This window comes from Anopheles merus, chromosome 2L (assembly GCF_017562075.2).
Source record: "Anopheles merus strain MAF chromosome 2L, AmerM5.1, whole genome shotgun sequence".
NCBI classification, from domain to species: domain Eukaryota; kingdom Metazoa; phylum Arthropoda; class Insecta; order Diptera; family Culicidae; genus Anopheles; species Anopheles merus.
Genome location: NC_054083.1, coordinates 45,723,267 through 45,739,097, shown reverse-complemented (window position 1 = coordinate 45,739,097; position 15,831 = coordinate 45,723,267). Strand labels below are relative to the sequence as shown.

Here is a 15,831-nt window from a genome sequence, read left to right as displayed (position 1 = left end):
AACTTTTCGGTGTGTTGGGTGTTGATTTTGTAGACATCATTAAATATGCAAAGACTTGGCTGGTGGTTTTTAAGTACAAACATCAACAAACCACTGCAGCAGTTGCAGCATCGTGGTAGAGTTGCAAAATACTTTCCTATATGTACGAAAGGACAAAAAAAGCTTAATTTTGCTTCCCTTGCGATGGGTGGGAAAAGAAACCGTTGGCACACACTTGCAAACGTTAAACTATCGTAACGTGGTGGGATGATGATTGACAAGTGAGATGCCACGGATCGTTTGAACTCTTTAAGCAAATTATTTTACATCTTTTTGCTTAAAATACGAAACATAAATGCGGTTAAACTTACTGCGGTTGGTACCGACGTTTGACAGATTTCCAATGCATTCCTAGCGCCTAATATTTTTATGATTTTTTCCATACTCTGGGTAAAGGAGCAAATTAATTGAAAATGAGCAACCCGGGCCACCATTTGAAAAAGCTCGCCACCGCGAACATAATCCATCCTCACTTAGACAGCCTGGCAGGTGGTTTGAATAATTTCGCCAGAAAAACCGCGCCCCCAGGTCCGACGGATGACAAATCGGGCAATTAATTTCAGTCGGCTGTGGAAAATCGAACCGGAAACAGCGCTGAATTGCACGCCCAATATCGCGCACAATGTTCGTCTCTCATTACATGATTAATGATGTAATTCTAATGTCGGGCGGGAAGCGGCAGCTTTCGGATTGCTTTCACACTTTTGTGACGCTGACCGCGGTTGGTTTTTTGCTCGAATTTTACTGTCTGCCTCGCTCAACTGCTCTGCACGGGGTAGCGCAATTACAATTTAATGAGAAGCGATACGTTTCAGATCAGTCTTGCAAATGGGCGAGAATTCATACCCATTGGGGTGGTGTCGCGCAGACGATTTCACGCTTTTAACTGTTCGATTATAAATGGGTCTTTCTGCTCGCTGTGGTTGATCAATTTTCATTAAGTTCAGCGTGACTATGATTTAGCTACTTGCTTGAAATTGGGTTGATTTTTTTGCTGAGTGTGGGACAGGAAGCGTGATGAGTTGTGAAAGTGATAACTGCGATCAATCAGTGCACGATTGCGCGTAGTAGCAGCACCATCTTCCGGGGCACAATCGATAGCACGTCCTATAAATTATGCCGTTTGAGTGCAACCATCAGCTTCATTGATAATTATATTAATCATCGCCCATTGAAATATTTTTCAGCAGCCAAACTTTGCCTCCATTGTTTTGCCAGTAGTTTATGAGCTGTAAAAGGTGGAGAAACAAAAGGGGTTTGCTTGCTCCCCAGTGCACATCACCCGCCCTCACTGCCACTACTATTATTGTTGCGTCGCCCCACTAGCGTATAAAGGCGTCCGATAATTAAAGTTCCTCCTTTCGCTTACCCAGCGGATGATAATTAAGTCCTTAAGCCTCCGAGCAAAGGTTTTGGCTTTCGCCGCCGTTTTGGCTTTAAACGGAACGGGGGCGTTGTTATTGCGAACTTTTTATACGCCGTTGCTAGGTCGGAAACGCTGTGTCGGTCGGTCGTTTCCCGGTCGCAAAGATGGAAGTAAAAGCCTGCCCCTCACCCCAAACGCCATCCCGTTTGTTGCCATCGTGGATCGTGGAACTCCCAGGTTCCAGGTTATGGTGGCATAAAATCAATTTTATCCTAATTTTTACGACCCATGAAACACAAGGCTGACGACGCGTCTAGGTACTTGGGTTAGTGTGCGGTGTGCACAAACATTTACAAAACCAACTCCCCCATCAGGAAGGCACTAAGCTGCTACTGGGCTAGGGCGGTTTCCTTGTTATTTGCCCTTTAATTTTGTTTCCTCCACACTTAAAGCATCGTTTTAGGTGGCCGAAGGGCAACCCCATTGGCTATTGGTGTGTGAAGCTGACGTAGAAGTTAGCAGCAGTGCAAGCGTAAGCGAGATAACTCCTAGCCATCCGAAATAAGACAAACAATCGATGGCGAGCAACCAATGACAACGGAGTAATTTATGGTGCAAAAGGCAGTGTTTTTTCGTCTCTTTTTGCAAAAAATTTTTAATTGTTTTTTTTGCCATCTTCTTCGTTCGATCGGGAACAGGGACAGCAAGGCTAAACGCTTTATTTGCCTCCGGGATATGAAACGACACTAACGCCACTGCTGCTCATGAAAACAAATGCTCATCTCGCAATCAATCTTCCCGGCAGGACAGGTCAAACAGTGTGTGTGTGTGTATGTGTGCGTGAGTGTGCTGGATGAATTCCGGATTTTATTGATGCTATAAATTTTATCCCATCATCTCAGTGAGAGCAACGACTTTTCGCTTTGGCGTCAGACAGAGTTGACCCGAATTCGGGCAAACCGAAAGGCATGGGCCACGTGCTCTAAGCGGATCACCCTTGGAGATGGAAACCACTTTCCTGCTTTGACAGAATTTCAACATTCTGAGAGTAATTAAATCCCCGTGCCCAAAATTGTTTTCCTCTCGTTTCCAGTTTCCAGTAGCAGTGGTGGAAGTTTTGCATCCGATTTCTTTTCTCCAATGCTTATCAATTAACCTCTTGTTGATGCGCATTGATGCGGCATTGATGGTGGTGGCACGGTAGATTTACACAACCTGTGGTTTTGCAACTTTCAGTCGCACGCTTTGTAAATAAACAGGAGAGGGAGTGCGTAACCAACGGTGAAAAGTATCGCTTTTCGCTTACCCAGCTCTGTGCGTTACGCTCGATGGAAGTAAGTGATAAATTTTTCACCAGAATCACTCTTACGCAAAACAGACGCAAGGAGTGAGCATCGGCAAACGTTTCCTTGGCTACCGACAGCTTCACTTCGTTCCTTTCGCTGACGCTCTGCGTCAAACTCCTTCCAACGAAACACAGTGAGGGTGCGGTGCGTAACCCATAGAAACGTGAGCCTTTGATTAATTACGAAGGCGGAAGATTCTTCTGATGATTTTAGCAGTTTTTTTTGCTCTCTTCCCCGAATTTATATCTTTCTCTCACTGTGGGGAAAAACATTTCCAGTAGGAAAGGTGGAAGCTGCCAGAAACAAACCAAAACAACGAAGGCAAAAAAATCCTAATTAATTTTCCCATCCCCTTGCTCCTTACCTACTGCCACAGTATAGCTGGTTAGTATATGATGAGAGGAAGAGAGAGAGAGAGAGAGCGAGAGAGAGAGAGAGAGAGAGAGAGAGAGAGAATCTTGGCCAAAAATTGTTGCCTTTGCCAAATTATTGAAAGCAACGCAGCCACACCCTTTGGGAACCTCACCATTCAGGTACTCTTTACTGTGCGCCTCAAACGCAACTCGATATTTGTGTGTGTGTTTTTTTGTTCTTATCACTTGAAACATTAATCCCTTTCTGGACCAAAAACGGAACAAGCAAGATTTGCTGCATTTTCCTTGTTCGACTGTTTGCGAAAAGCCGCCAGGGAGAAAAATGAAGATGAATGAAGAAATGGTTATTTTTTAAAACATTTTTACCAGTCCTCCACTTGTTTTTTTTTTGGTTTTGAATGGCCGTTCAAAAAAAAGGCACCAAAACTTGGGTTAGAAAACGGGCCAGTGAACGCTTCTTATCGCGAGCAATTAAATTAAGCGTACAAAAGTTAAATTGAATTGAATCTCAAGCGACCCCGGACTGGCCCGCGCTTTGGCATTTTCCCAGTAAGAAGCTTTCCATTCGTAAGTTTCTTGTTCTTCGTCATTGTGCTTTTTCCGTTTGCCGCAGTAAGATAAGATCGAATTCGTGTTTGGAACTATCAAAGACTCCCCAAAACTCTCTACGCAGTCACCGTGCCAGGCAGCAGGGACAGTATCAGTGATCGTGATTTTAAAACCAGCAAGAAGAATACGGAAAAAACCCGGAAACTCTACACCGTCCGGATTTGGATCTGCCGGTTTTAACTTCGCTAAATTAAAAACACTCTCACTCCCAGTAGCCCAGTTATCCCAGGCCTTCCCCTAAATCGATGTAAGATAAGCTTTGATCTGATTGAAAAATCTCGTCACCACCGCGCGTTCGGGTCGCACGGAAAACCCCCAAAACGAGCCCGTGAAGGAAAAGTGGAACAAAAACTCTTAATTTCATCATGCTAAATCAAATTTATCACCCCGGAGAGTAGAGCAAACTCTACGACCGGAAAGGGGTCGAGGTGACGAACTGGAAAACTTACCATCCCAGCGCGGTGGCGCCTTTTGCCCGCAGCATCAAAGAAGCCGGGGACTTTAATTCAATAAGCCGAAAGCTGGCTGCGTTAAACTATAAGTAGATTTAGCTTACTAATCTACGCCGGGAGATATTATTTAAAGCGGATTTGTGACACAGACACACACACACACACAGCGGTTCAACGAACTGATACTGTTTCTTGTCATCGCTAACGGAAAAATGTTACGGCTTGGTTCCACTTGGCTAAGCGATCGATTGATAGGGTAGCGCTTTATAGTTGATCTGCTTTGATCTTTCAAGCAGCGTCCCAAGAAGCCTTTCAATTTGTCACACCCATTATGAAGCTTAGAAATCTTCGTCCCGTAGCAACGCGAGTGTGTGTGTGTGTGTGTGTCTGTGTGTCAGTAACAAAACCTTCTCCCCCCAATAACCTCAAGCCCTAACGCGTGATGACACGTTTTAGCACCACTCCATCATCCATGTGTGACGAACCTTTGCCTGCTGCAAGCACATCTGACACCAGCCAGCGCCAGAAGATCCCACACAAGTGCCCGTTGCCTTAAGTAGACGTGTGCCGTCGGGTGCACGTCACTGGCGGGAAAGGGAAAGACGTGCCACTGGAGCTAATGGACATCGATGTGGGACGGTTTCTTGGGTAAGTGTTTTGAAACAACAGCAGCAGCAGCAGCAGCAATATCACCAGCCACCAGCTCATCCGTTTACTGCGGCGATGTTTGTGTGTGGTGCTAATGGGAACAATGATCATCATCAGGTTCCTGGTTCCAGATCCTTCCGCAAGCCGTGTCCCGTCCCATCCATCCATCTTCATTGCTTCAGCCCCGCGCAGACGTTATATTGGATGATAACGATGATGAGGATGATGAATATGATGTCATCAGTGTGGGCCTCATCGCAGCGCCGTCTCCGCCAAGGATGTTAACGAGGGCAGGAGGTGACGCATATGGGATGGTGATTTCACCCCCACACATTGATGACCTTTTCTGTCGTTTAGAGGAGGGTGAATTCGGGATGGATGTAAGATGCAAGACTTCAGTTTTGGGTGCTGAGGATGGTTTTTTAAGAGTTTTAAGAGCTGGAAAAAGAGCATTGAGCTGGAGGAAAATACTGTTAAAGAATTGTCCCGTCATGCTTGGAGCTTGCTTTTAAGATCTTTTTTTGCCATGCATGTTGCGATGGCTGTCAGATTTCATTGTTTATACTGCTCCGAGATGGGGATCCTATTGAGCCAAAGGGAGACCAAAAAATAACTCCTCCCTGGAAGAAAAACAACTGCTCCATCCTGCAGGTTCTTGCATACTCATCAGCAAAAATCCATTTCTACGAATGGCACACACCCGTGTCGGTAATTTCAGCTTCTCCACTTCAATCACCAGAATGGGGAGGGATTCATTTTTTGCCACCTCACACGGCTCACCCCCTCGGGTGCCACCCATCAAACTCCCCTTACCCCAACAGCCAACAACAAAAGGAAAAGAACTTGATGGGTTTTATTCGTCGATATCTTTGTTCTGCCGTTTCGTTTCCTTTTTTGCTGGCTTTCTTTCGACTCGCTTGCCGAACTCTTCTTTGTGCATTGTCACGGACGTCAGTATAAATATCGGTAAAATATCGTATCGGAAAAGCGTGAATGCATAGAAACCCGAACAAGAAAGCACAACCACACACACACACACACGAAACACACAATACAGCAGCCTTAGCGGAGCTCGAGCCCGGTTTCGTAACGTAAGAAAGCACCCACCCCACCCCTGCCTACTGTGGTTCTCGCAGAAGGAAAGGACACCCAAGCTGGTGGCTGTGAGTGATGTGCAGCAGTGGTGGAGAAAAGATACATTAATATTCCCAGACAAGTGCGCTTATTGTAATGTGAGATCTTACATGTGATTACGTTGCCCGGGCTTTCGGTTCGTTGCAAAGGTGACGTAAGGTATAATGGCAAGCGAAGATGGGGGCCAACGAAGATGAAGTCGATGATGGTGGCCCGAAGTTGGTGGCCGCTTTTGCCGACCCTATTGTCATCGCAGCGCATGAACCCCTCTCTCTCTCTCTCTCTGTTCTGTTATGCCCTCGTAAAACCATTTTCTGGTGAAGCAGTTCGATGGTAGCAAGACCCCGCCTGTCAAACGATGGCACGACGTGCTAGTGATGCGCCTTGCCTCCAATGACATACTGCACACCGGGGAGGTGGCAAACCTAAATTTTATCCCCAAAAAGAGAGTGGCTGGGTGTGTGTGTGTGTGTGGTTTTTTTTTGTCCCATTCCCTTTTCTGCCTGGGCAATGTATCACCGAAAATCCACCAGCACACAGTGCACACGGGCCGACGGCAAGCGAGCAAAACAGGAAAAATCCATTTTTCATCTATTCTTCTTCAATCCCGGGCAGGAATCGATCCACCCTTTTCCCGAACCCCACGCGCTGAGAAGAAGCTTCTGATGAGGTAACAACGTATTGGGTGATGAAATTACATCCTTTGCAGGTTGCTGAACCAAGCCAGCCCAGCCCAGCCAGCCAATTCATGTTGGGCCGGATCCATCAGCATAGCAACCTTCCCCAGCAGAAGGAATGAGATAGAAAAGGTGGTTTTGTCATTTTGAGGAAGATTTGTTTTCTTTTCTATCTCTTTTTTTTTGGAGGTTGATGAAAGGGAAGGGGTGAAAGGAAGAAGGAAGGGGAAAACTTTCACTAGCTGCTGCATCCTTAAGAAAGTAGCCGGCGGTTCGATGAGTTAGCAGCATCGACCGCGTACAAAACGAGCAACGTCTGCAACGTCGGTACGCATCATTATGAACAAGCAAGAAAATCTGCAAGAAACTCTTATACCGACGCAGCACCAGAAAACAGAAGCAGTATAGTGATGCAAAGAACGAAATTGGTTGCTGGTGCTGGTGGTTGGGTGAGTTTTTCCAATGAAACTAATTAGTGCTCCCCGGTTGGATGCCCTCGCTGATGGCAGACACGTAATTACGAAAAAATAAGAAAGGGAAGCAAGCATGAGTTTCGTGGGGGAGCAAACGGACGCTAATGCCTTTTACATGGAGTATGTGCAGACAAGCGGTGAACGAAAACAATGTAATGAGTACAATGACAGTGGCTTTTTTATTCATGCTTCAATTTCGATTGGATATTGGGAATGGTTTATCGAAAATAGAAATCACAATTTTATTACCAAAGGAATAGGTCAGAGGTCCTAAGTTCACATCCCTTCACAAAGGACGACTAAAACAGTGCATGAAAAATGGACATAAAATCTCTCCAACAAGCTCAACTCAAAAAATGGCCTCCCCCAAAATCATGTTAGCCCAAAACCCGATATCAAATGCCTTGATCGAATCTTCCATCACAGAATCCCCATCCGCAACAGTTAAAAGGTTCAATTTCCATTAGCAATATTGATTTGACGTCTAGTGCGATCCCTCTTTGCCCATGATCCCTCCATGTAAAACTCGACCAAATATTGTATTTCTGCAGTGCAGAGCATTTAGAATGCATCGATTTTAGTTGCTGCCCCGTCCAATACTGGCCATCCGGAGTCGTTCTTCTAAAACTGTTAGACAAAAACAGAGCTGCGCCATCCAACCAAACAAAACGAACCGGACGGTGAAACTATCACCGTGCAATGCAAATGGAAACTGATGGGATTTTGTAACCAACCGCGCTGCCCACACTGGGGCAGCGTTATCGTGGTGGTCCTTACCGGAGCTTAGCAAACGCGCACACAGTATCGTACCGCGCCAACATCGATCCGGCCATCAATTTTAGGCTTGCTGCATTTTATTTCGTTACCCACTATCTCGGCGCGTATTTTGTGATATGGTAAGGGTGCGCGTTTTTTTCCCTCTTTTAATCGATTGCTTTTACACCGAAAAAACCGTCGTCTGAATAAAAAAAACGAAACATTTTTAGTGTTGGCCCCATACACCAAGAGAAGGAAACCCGAGTTTGGCTAGCAACGCTCGCGAAGATCCATGACAAACTGCACTTTCTCGAGTTGCAGCAGCAATTTATCTGTTGACAGCTACTGTCACACCACCAGTTTGGCACCTGTTTGTACCTGCGGGTTGTTTTTTTCCGTTCGCACAAGACGAAGAAAAATACACCCTACACCCAGGGGAGTACGACGATGTACGACGATCGGTAAAAAAGGTGGTAAAAACGTACGCCAGCAATGGGTTTCTTGCAAAGATAAATTGTTTTCGCACTCCACTCCACTGCCACACACTCGGCCAACGGTGCAGACAGAGTTGACTGTCATCGTTTAGATAAACTTTCCGGCGTGCACAACTGTCAACCTTTTTCGGGCGCCAATGTGCTGTGATTGCTCTTGCGCACCGTATTTCTTTACATTGCCATAAGGTGACAACAGTGGCCAAAGCGAATCACTTCAACGACAACTATTTGTAGCGTTTGAGAGTGATGTCATGTGGAAGCAGAGAAAGGGACGTTAATATAAATGATGTGAACTGCTGGACAGCTCTTGACTTTGACTTTGATTCACCTTTTTAGGGGCATCTGAGCGAGTGAGTTTTCAATTTAGTTTGTTACTGTATCGTCGCCTTGCATGGAGAGTCAATAAAATTGAATATTTGAACTTTAAATTGGTAGCCGTACCAACTTACCTCGAATGAAGATGATTCTGCGGCACGAAACGAAGAACTTTAAAATTACACTTGCTTCGTTCGTTTCGTTATTTTGATTGCAACCCGTGTAGTTTGACATTTGTAACACAGCTTTTGGCGCGTTGCATGGCAAATGGGAGAATCTGCTCGCCCAGATTGCAGTGTGCAAATTTGACATTTTCAAACGATACCGGTCCCGTTGGGAATGTTTCTCTTTCTACGTTGCACTTTGTGTGTTTTTATTTATTTTCGCTTGCGCCGTTTGGATGGGTAGTGTTTGGATTAATTTCAGCGCACCACTGGCGTGTCTGGTGCTACGTCCATGGTTGTGCTGCACCCGTCCCGACACCGTCTGAAACAACATAAAAAAGAAACAGACACAACAACAAAAAATTAAACTCAATTCAACTGACAGCTGAAGTGTGAGGTTATAAAATTGAACACAACTAAAAACTTCGTTCCTTTTCTCCTATTTTTATTTAGAGTGTGCTGTTGGGGTTTTCCCCATTGCAGCTTTGCGCCTGAAACTAGGCAAACGTTACAGCATAGCCGAGCGCTGGCTACTCGATGATCCTCCGTGAGTTCCGCGCGATAAGAAAAGGGGAAAGGTTGCAGCAGCAAAAAACATGCCATTTCGTGGCACAGCCACGGCCCGACAACATTGTTGACCACTGCAGCCGCGCTTTGGTGTGCCAATTGTGCCAACCAGCGCGTTTACCAACACATGGCGTCCCAGCGCATGACGTGGATGGCAATCGAAGTTATTCTTTCTTTTTTTCCCCCGCGGATGGTTTGAAATAGTTGTGATTCCGTTTTTCTTTTTAATTTTTTCCCCCGCACTTCATTTCTGAAGCACAACCTGCAGCACACAGCAAAAAAAAACCCTCCCAACCCAATAAGGCAGGCACCGGGTGAGAAACGGAATCGTAATATGAATGTAAATTTGAAAACTTGTTTCCGGTATGTGATCGGAATTGGATTTTCACTCGCCGGGCAGCGTCTGTCCGTATGGTGTTGGCATAGCGTGTCGACGGGCAAGAGTGGCAACCGTCAGATTGGAGTGTCAATGAGGAGCAATCGAGAGCGAGAGAAAGAGAGACAGACGAACGGGCTTGATGGGAAGCATATCAAATAACATCGAATGGGAAACTGGGTGCAGTAGTAATTTTCCACTGTTTGCCGTTAGCGTTACGAGGATTACGAGAGGGTTGAGTTTGTGGGTTTTATTTCCCATTTTTTTGTCGCTGCTACTGCTGCTAGTTTAACACGGCTTAGATTGGAGATGACATTTTAATCGACGGCTCACAACTGCTGCCAGACGGTGCCGGGCTAAAGAGGGGAGAGTGTCTGATTCGAGATTATCTGTATGAAAATTATCACTTCCAAATCGTTTCATGCATTTAGCTGAATCATCTTGAACGGTTTAGAAACGGATGGCTTAAGCGATAGTTTTGAAGAATTAAAAGATGATTTTCGATTTGTTTTTTTTTTGTCATATTTTCACAATACTTCTAACGGCGTTCTTGTAAATCAATTCATTTAAAATAAAGAATGCCTTAGGTACGTCCAGCAAACCAGTGAAACTCACTCAATAAACCCACCATCTTGTCACTGTGCCAAGTTCGAAGACATAAACCAAGACTGATAACATGATTACCGTTTCCGGAAGACCGGAGGAAATAAACAAGTGTCTTCCAAGCTGCCGAGCGCTTGTCCCGAAAATGTGTTACTCCCGCTTGCTACCCTCTCCGGCCGGGGGAGGAATGTGCGCTAGAAAATGGATCGCAGCCTTGCGTTATCCACCCTCCCAATGGAAAAACACCATTTTGGCGGCAATGGCGGCGGTCCATCCTCCGACGACGCGCAAAAAGGGGAAAGCGCACTCAATTTATCACGCTATTAAGTAATTTTCCTTTAACCGTGTTTGAGGAACCATTCGTCACGATTCGGACCTGCTGGGTCCGAGCTGGTAGGGAAGGGGATTTTTATTTGCGCTCTAGAGCAGCGCGACTGGAAGGTGGAAGCAGGATTCAGACCGGAAAGGACAGGAGACAGACAACAAGGGAAAAGCTGCAGCGCAACGACCGACGTTCCAACCATCTTCCTGTACCTTTGGTTGAGCAGTAAGCACGGGACGGGGAGAGAAAAATGCTATTGCAGCAAATTAAGATAAAATGAAATTGAATTCACTGCACGAATGCAGTCGTCCTGCATTTTTGTCTGTTCCTGGGCGTTTATATCTGTGTGTGAGTGTGCTTTTGGCGTAATGGAAGCTGTAAAAATTTCACCCAAGAACCGAAAGTAACTGCTTGCCGTTGTTAAAACTTGTGAAATAAGCGAAGAAAGGACGGCCCCGTGAAAGCGCTTTTACCGGGAAAAGCGGTAAGAGTAATTGTGCTGGAGCTCGGGAAAAGTGTCCTATTTTTTGGAGAAGGTGGATTTTTCCCCATCCTTGTTTGCTTTTCCGAGCATGGTCGTGTTAAATTAACCTGGTTCAGTTCTTTAGCTGGACTGGTACTGTTGGGTTTAAGCGAGAAAGAACCTACTTGCCACACAAACCTTAAATGGATAGTATTAATATGCCGCACTTTAAAGTACACTTTCGAGAAGGATGCACCACTTTTCCAGCTAGAGAAAAATCTGAACGCAAGTAATTCACAAAAAGCACTCACCGTTGATGGGAAAGTAAATTAAGTGCACTGAGGAGGTATTTATGGGAAAGCGTTTTGTTTAATTGCACGAGCGTCATTAAGGAAACGTCAAAATGGAAAGGTACATAAGGTTCTTTGTTCGCGATAAAGTTGCTCCAAAGTACTGTTGGCTTCCGTTTGTCGGAATTTGGAATAGATTAATACCACAAATTCAAGAAGCGGCTTTACACCAATAGAACATAAAATATGTCTTTTGATGAGTTTATAACAAGCACAGTCGTAACAGAAGAAAGAAAAGTTGCTTTTTAAATGAGTGAACTGATTATTATGAAAATACTGAACCAAGAAAACTACATGCCAACTCATTTTCCACCATGTTAACCACCGCAAAACTACTCCTTGGGTCCCTTTCCCAGAACGGTTTGTTTTCACTCGTCAGCATGATCAACTCCTGCGATAATAAGCGTCATATAACAAATGGATGCGCTGTCTTACTCGTGAAGGTGTTTGCGTTTTCGCGCACATGTTCTTTGAGTTTGACGCAGCGAAAGCAAGTTTTGTGCAGCGAATGTGTCAGGAAGAGAGTGCAACATTCGAAACCGAAAAACCAACCTTCACAAAAACGTCAAAATAAAACTAACCCTCGGGCGTGTGTGTGAACTGAAGCAAGTTCACGCAAAAAAGTGAGATGAGATGGTGTCTAATTTACATTTTACGGTTATGGCAAGCTGAAGTAAAATGTGTGCAGCGCTGAGGAAAAACATCTCTCGTCCCTCACCACACTGTACGCCGAATGGAAAACCCCACCACGGTGCGCTTTAACATGACGGATTTATTAAGGAAGGGAAGGCACAAACGAACGGCACAAAAACTTCACCTTCCTCGGAGTAAGCCGCCTGTGCAGGGAACTTGTTCATTAGAAGAAGTTTATCCCCGAGCTCGTCGTTTTCAGTTTTCACTCGTGTGTGTGTGTGTGCGTTAGGGGGGTAAGCGAAGAATAATTGTTTGCTGCACCGCTTGCAAATTCCGCTATTGCCGGAGGTCGATTTGAGCTAAAGTTGTGCAGCAACGGTACCGAGCTAGCTCCTTTTGTGCATCGTGTACCTTCACCGATTCATTAGCAAAATAGAAAGGAAAGCTTCTCTGCACACACACACACACACACACACACACACACACACACACACACACACACACACACACACACACACACACACACACACACACACACGCGGTCGATAAAGTTTCATATGTGTAATCGTTCGACAGCCATTGGCCGCACAATTTTGCGCACATAATGCTATCCATTTTAGTCGATTAAAATGCAGTCAAAATGGTAACCACCTCATCATCATCACCATCATCATTCATCATCATCACATTTATTCGCAGCGTTTTATTCGTCATCGTTTCTGTGCTTACATTTCCAGCAAAGCTAAATACATATATATCCAACTGAACTGATGCCCATTATTCTGGTAGCCAAGCCACGAGACAATTGCCAATCAGTGGTATGCCCAAAATAAAACAAAAATCGTTCCACAAGCAATAACAGCACGACGCTATGTATGCACGTCAATATCGCATGCAAAAAAAAAGGAAACACACTCGTAAAAACCTGGCATCAAAATGGTTTCACCCACGAGGAAGCACCTATGTTTGTAGCGCATCAGCGTAACTTGCCAAACCGTTGCCAAGGCGCAAACGCAGCGTGAAAAAGGGTTGATTATTACGCGTAGGTGAATTCGGCACGTGAGATTGTACTCTTTTTCCGAACGACCCACAAAATCAAACGCCCCACCTTTTTGATGCCGTACACGTGGATGAGTCGCCCATAACTCGAGCGTCACTTGAAAGGGAGATCATTTTTGAGAAAATCGAGTCCTTGAGAATGGGTCAATCGGTGCGCGGAGAAACCGAGTGTAGGACGGTTGTTGAAGCATGAGAGAAGACAATATCCGAAACATCGGACAAGCAAGAGGGGTGCTTTTAGCGTATTTATTTCTACTTCTATGTGTATTACATCGATCTAAATTGGTAACATGAACAAACTTGAAACGATTTTAAACCACCCCTTAAGGCACAGTGATCCGACAGTATAAGAGACATTTTTGAGAACCTTAGCTTACTAAATCAATCCTTAAATAGCAAGCATAGAAGCTGCTTAAGGCAGATCCATCTAGCAGATTTAGCTTTGTATCCGCGTCCTTTTTCCGATATCGAACTACAAACAAGCTAAGACTTTGCTATATTATTGCTCAGGTAAGTTGAAGAATAATACTGAACACCATTCAAGATCGCACATACCCTGGACATTCATGATCTTAAATTCTCTTATCACCTTTGGCTTCTCTCTTTTTATCGCACCATAAAGATTACAACTAAATCCATCTCCATAATTTCACGCTACTGTATACATGCAAAGAGAAAGTTTATTTGAAAATTTATATTCTAAAATCTTGCCAAATCCGTTGCTGGCATTGAAAGTCGGCGAGTGTCCCACCAATGCGAATAGCCCAACTTACACCGGATGATCCCTTTGAATTTCCATTTAAGATGAAGAAGATGAAGATGAAGAACCACATTTACCACGCATTAATGTAACGGTCGCTTCAAACACACACAGACCTTTCGCTTTTGTTTTGTTATTCAAATCCATCTTACAGCTCTTATTGCCCCTTCCCAGCTTCCATCTTTTATTGCCAACGATAGATGGCAGTCCTAGAGAAAAAAGGTGTAATACCATCGAAAAATAAAAAAAGAATTGCTGGTGATTAAGAATTTAATTTCTACCACTCGGTGCAATTTCGTCCACAGCAAGAACAAAGACAAATCAGTCCCTTGCTCACACTGGCCCATCTCTTGATGCATCACCCGAACAAAAGGACAAATCTTATACTTCAACGCCATCGATGTGATGTTTGGCAATATCGTGCGTTTTGTTTCGCCATTACGCTCTGCGAGAAATGCTATCTTTACCGTGTCCCTTTGCGGACGACACAGCGAGATAGACGTGCGCGTACGCCGCGGTTGCGTATACGAATCAAAGCAAACCGCCCGGGATCGCGACAGTCGACCGTTATGGTTTGGCCTTACCATTTCGCTTGTTTGCTTTCGGACGCCGAAAGCAGATAATAAAGAAAGATGGGCTCGGTGGATAAGATAATTTGAATTTAAATTTGAATAATTCTCAACCTTGCTAAGGGGGGGAGGGGGAGGGCAGAAGCTGTGAAAGGAAAGGCTCCAGGCACCGGGGAGGACATACTGGAGAAGCTTCCTCGGCTGACGATGATGATGATGATGATGATGATGGTACCGATGTTGCCAGTGCTGCGAGAAAAAGAAAGTGCCGCGTGCCGTATCCTAAACAGGTCCGTGCACCACCATTTCCCACCCGAACTGCTGCTGCTGCTGCTGCTGTGAACTCGTCACACGTTTATTTATTCATGAAATTTTCCCAACCCCAACATTCTATCGAGGCCGCTGCTCGGATGCTTCTCCGTTTACAGAAACAGCTCTATCTGCTGACAAAACCTGCCATTTTCTCGCTCGCTAATAACGTGGCCTGCTACCTTGTTTTTTCTGGTGTTGGGGCTGGAACTTTCCCTCACGTGTGTGTGTGTCTGCGGGTGCCCACGCAATGCAAGGCCCGCGGTATTGGCCCCGCGGACTGAGGTGGAAGGTTGGTTGTTTTAATTTATTTTGCCCTCCCTGTTCCTTTGCTGCAGCCGGTATGGAGCTGCGCCGGGAGGGTCACAGGAACTGTCACAATCTTAATGTCCTCTCGTTCGATGTTGTTTTAGCCTTACACGTGGTGCTTCTTCTTAAAAAAAAGGTAGGAGAAAAAATAATGGAGACACCGTGGAGCACCTTCTGAAGAGCCGTTTGATTTTGGTAACGGCGGGACAGCATAAGAAAAGGACGCACGGCATCATATCTTGATGTGGTCGTGCGTTCTACAGCCATGGAAAGTGAGTGGCAGTGGGTTTGATAATTTGTCTTCTTATCGAGATGTGCCCCCCTGGGAGGTAGGAGAAGCCTGGGGCATGATACTTTTGCTTTCTAAAGATGAAGCCAACGAAGAGCGCTGTTTGAAAACATAATGATGATGCTAGCCTGAATTGGATAGTTTGAATACTTCCTTGAAATGGTGTAAGTAGTTTGAAATAAAACAACGTTTTATTGAGTTCAGTTCGTCTTGTTAGTTTTACCTGGATGTGAATAGTGGAATCAATAGTGTAACATCGAACGACGTCCTACAGTGACTCAGAAGTTCCGAATATCAAACGCATTTACTATTCAAAATCAATCAAAACCATTGTAGTTTTGAGTTCATCCTCGTGTATCTTTCGGATGTAGCTAC

The 15,831-nt window shown here is 45.0% G+C and overlaps 1 long non-coding RNA gene across 1 annotated transcript in view; it reads right to left on the bottom strand.

Moving 5' to 3' along the window:
* Positions 1-15,831, bottom strand: part of LOC121594436 — a 130,991-nt gene that overhangs the window by 88,196 nt on the left and 26,964 nt on the right. The window contains exon 2 of the long non-coding RNA XR_006004972.1: positions 8,818-9,169. This is a non-coding gene — a long non-coding RNA (uncharacterized LOC121594436). The remainder of the gene's footprint in view (positions 1-8,817; positions 9,170-15,831) is intronic.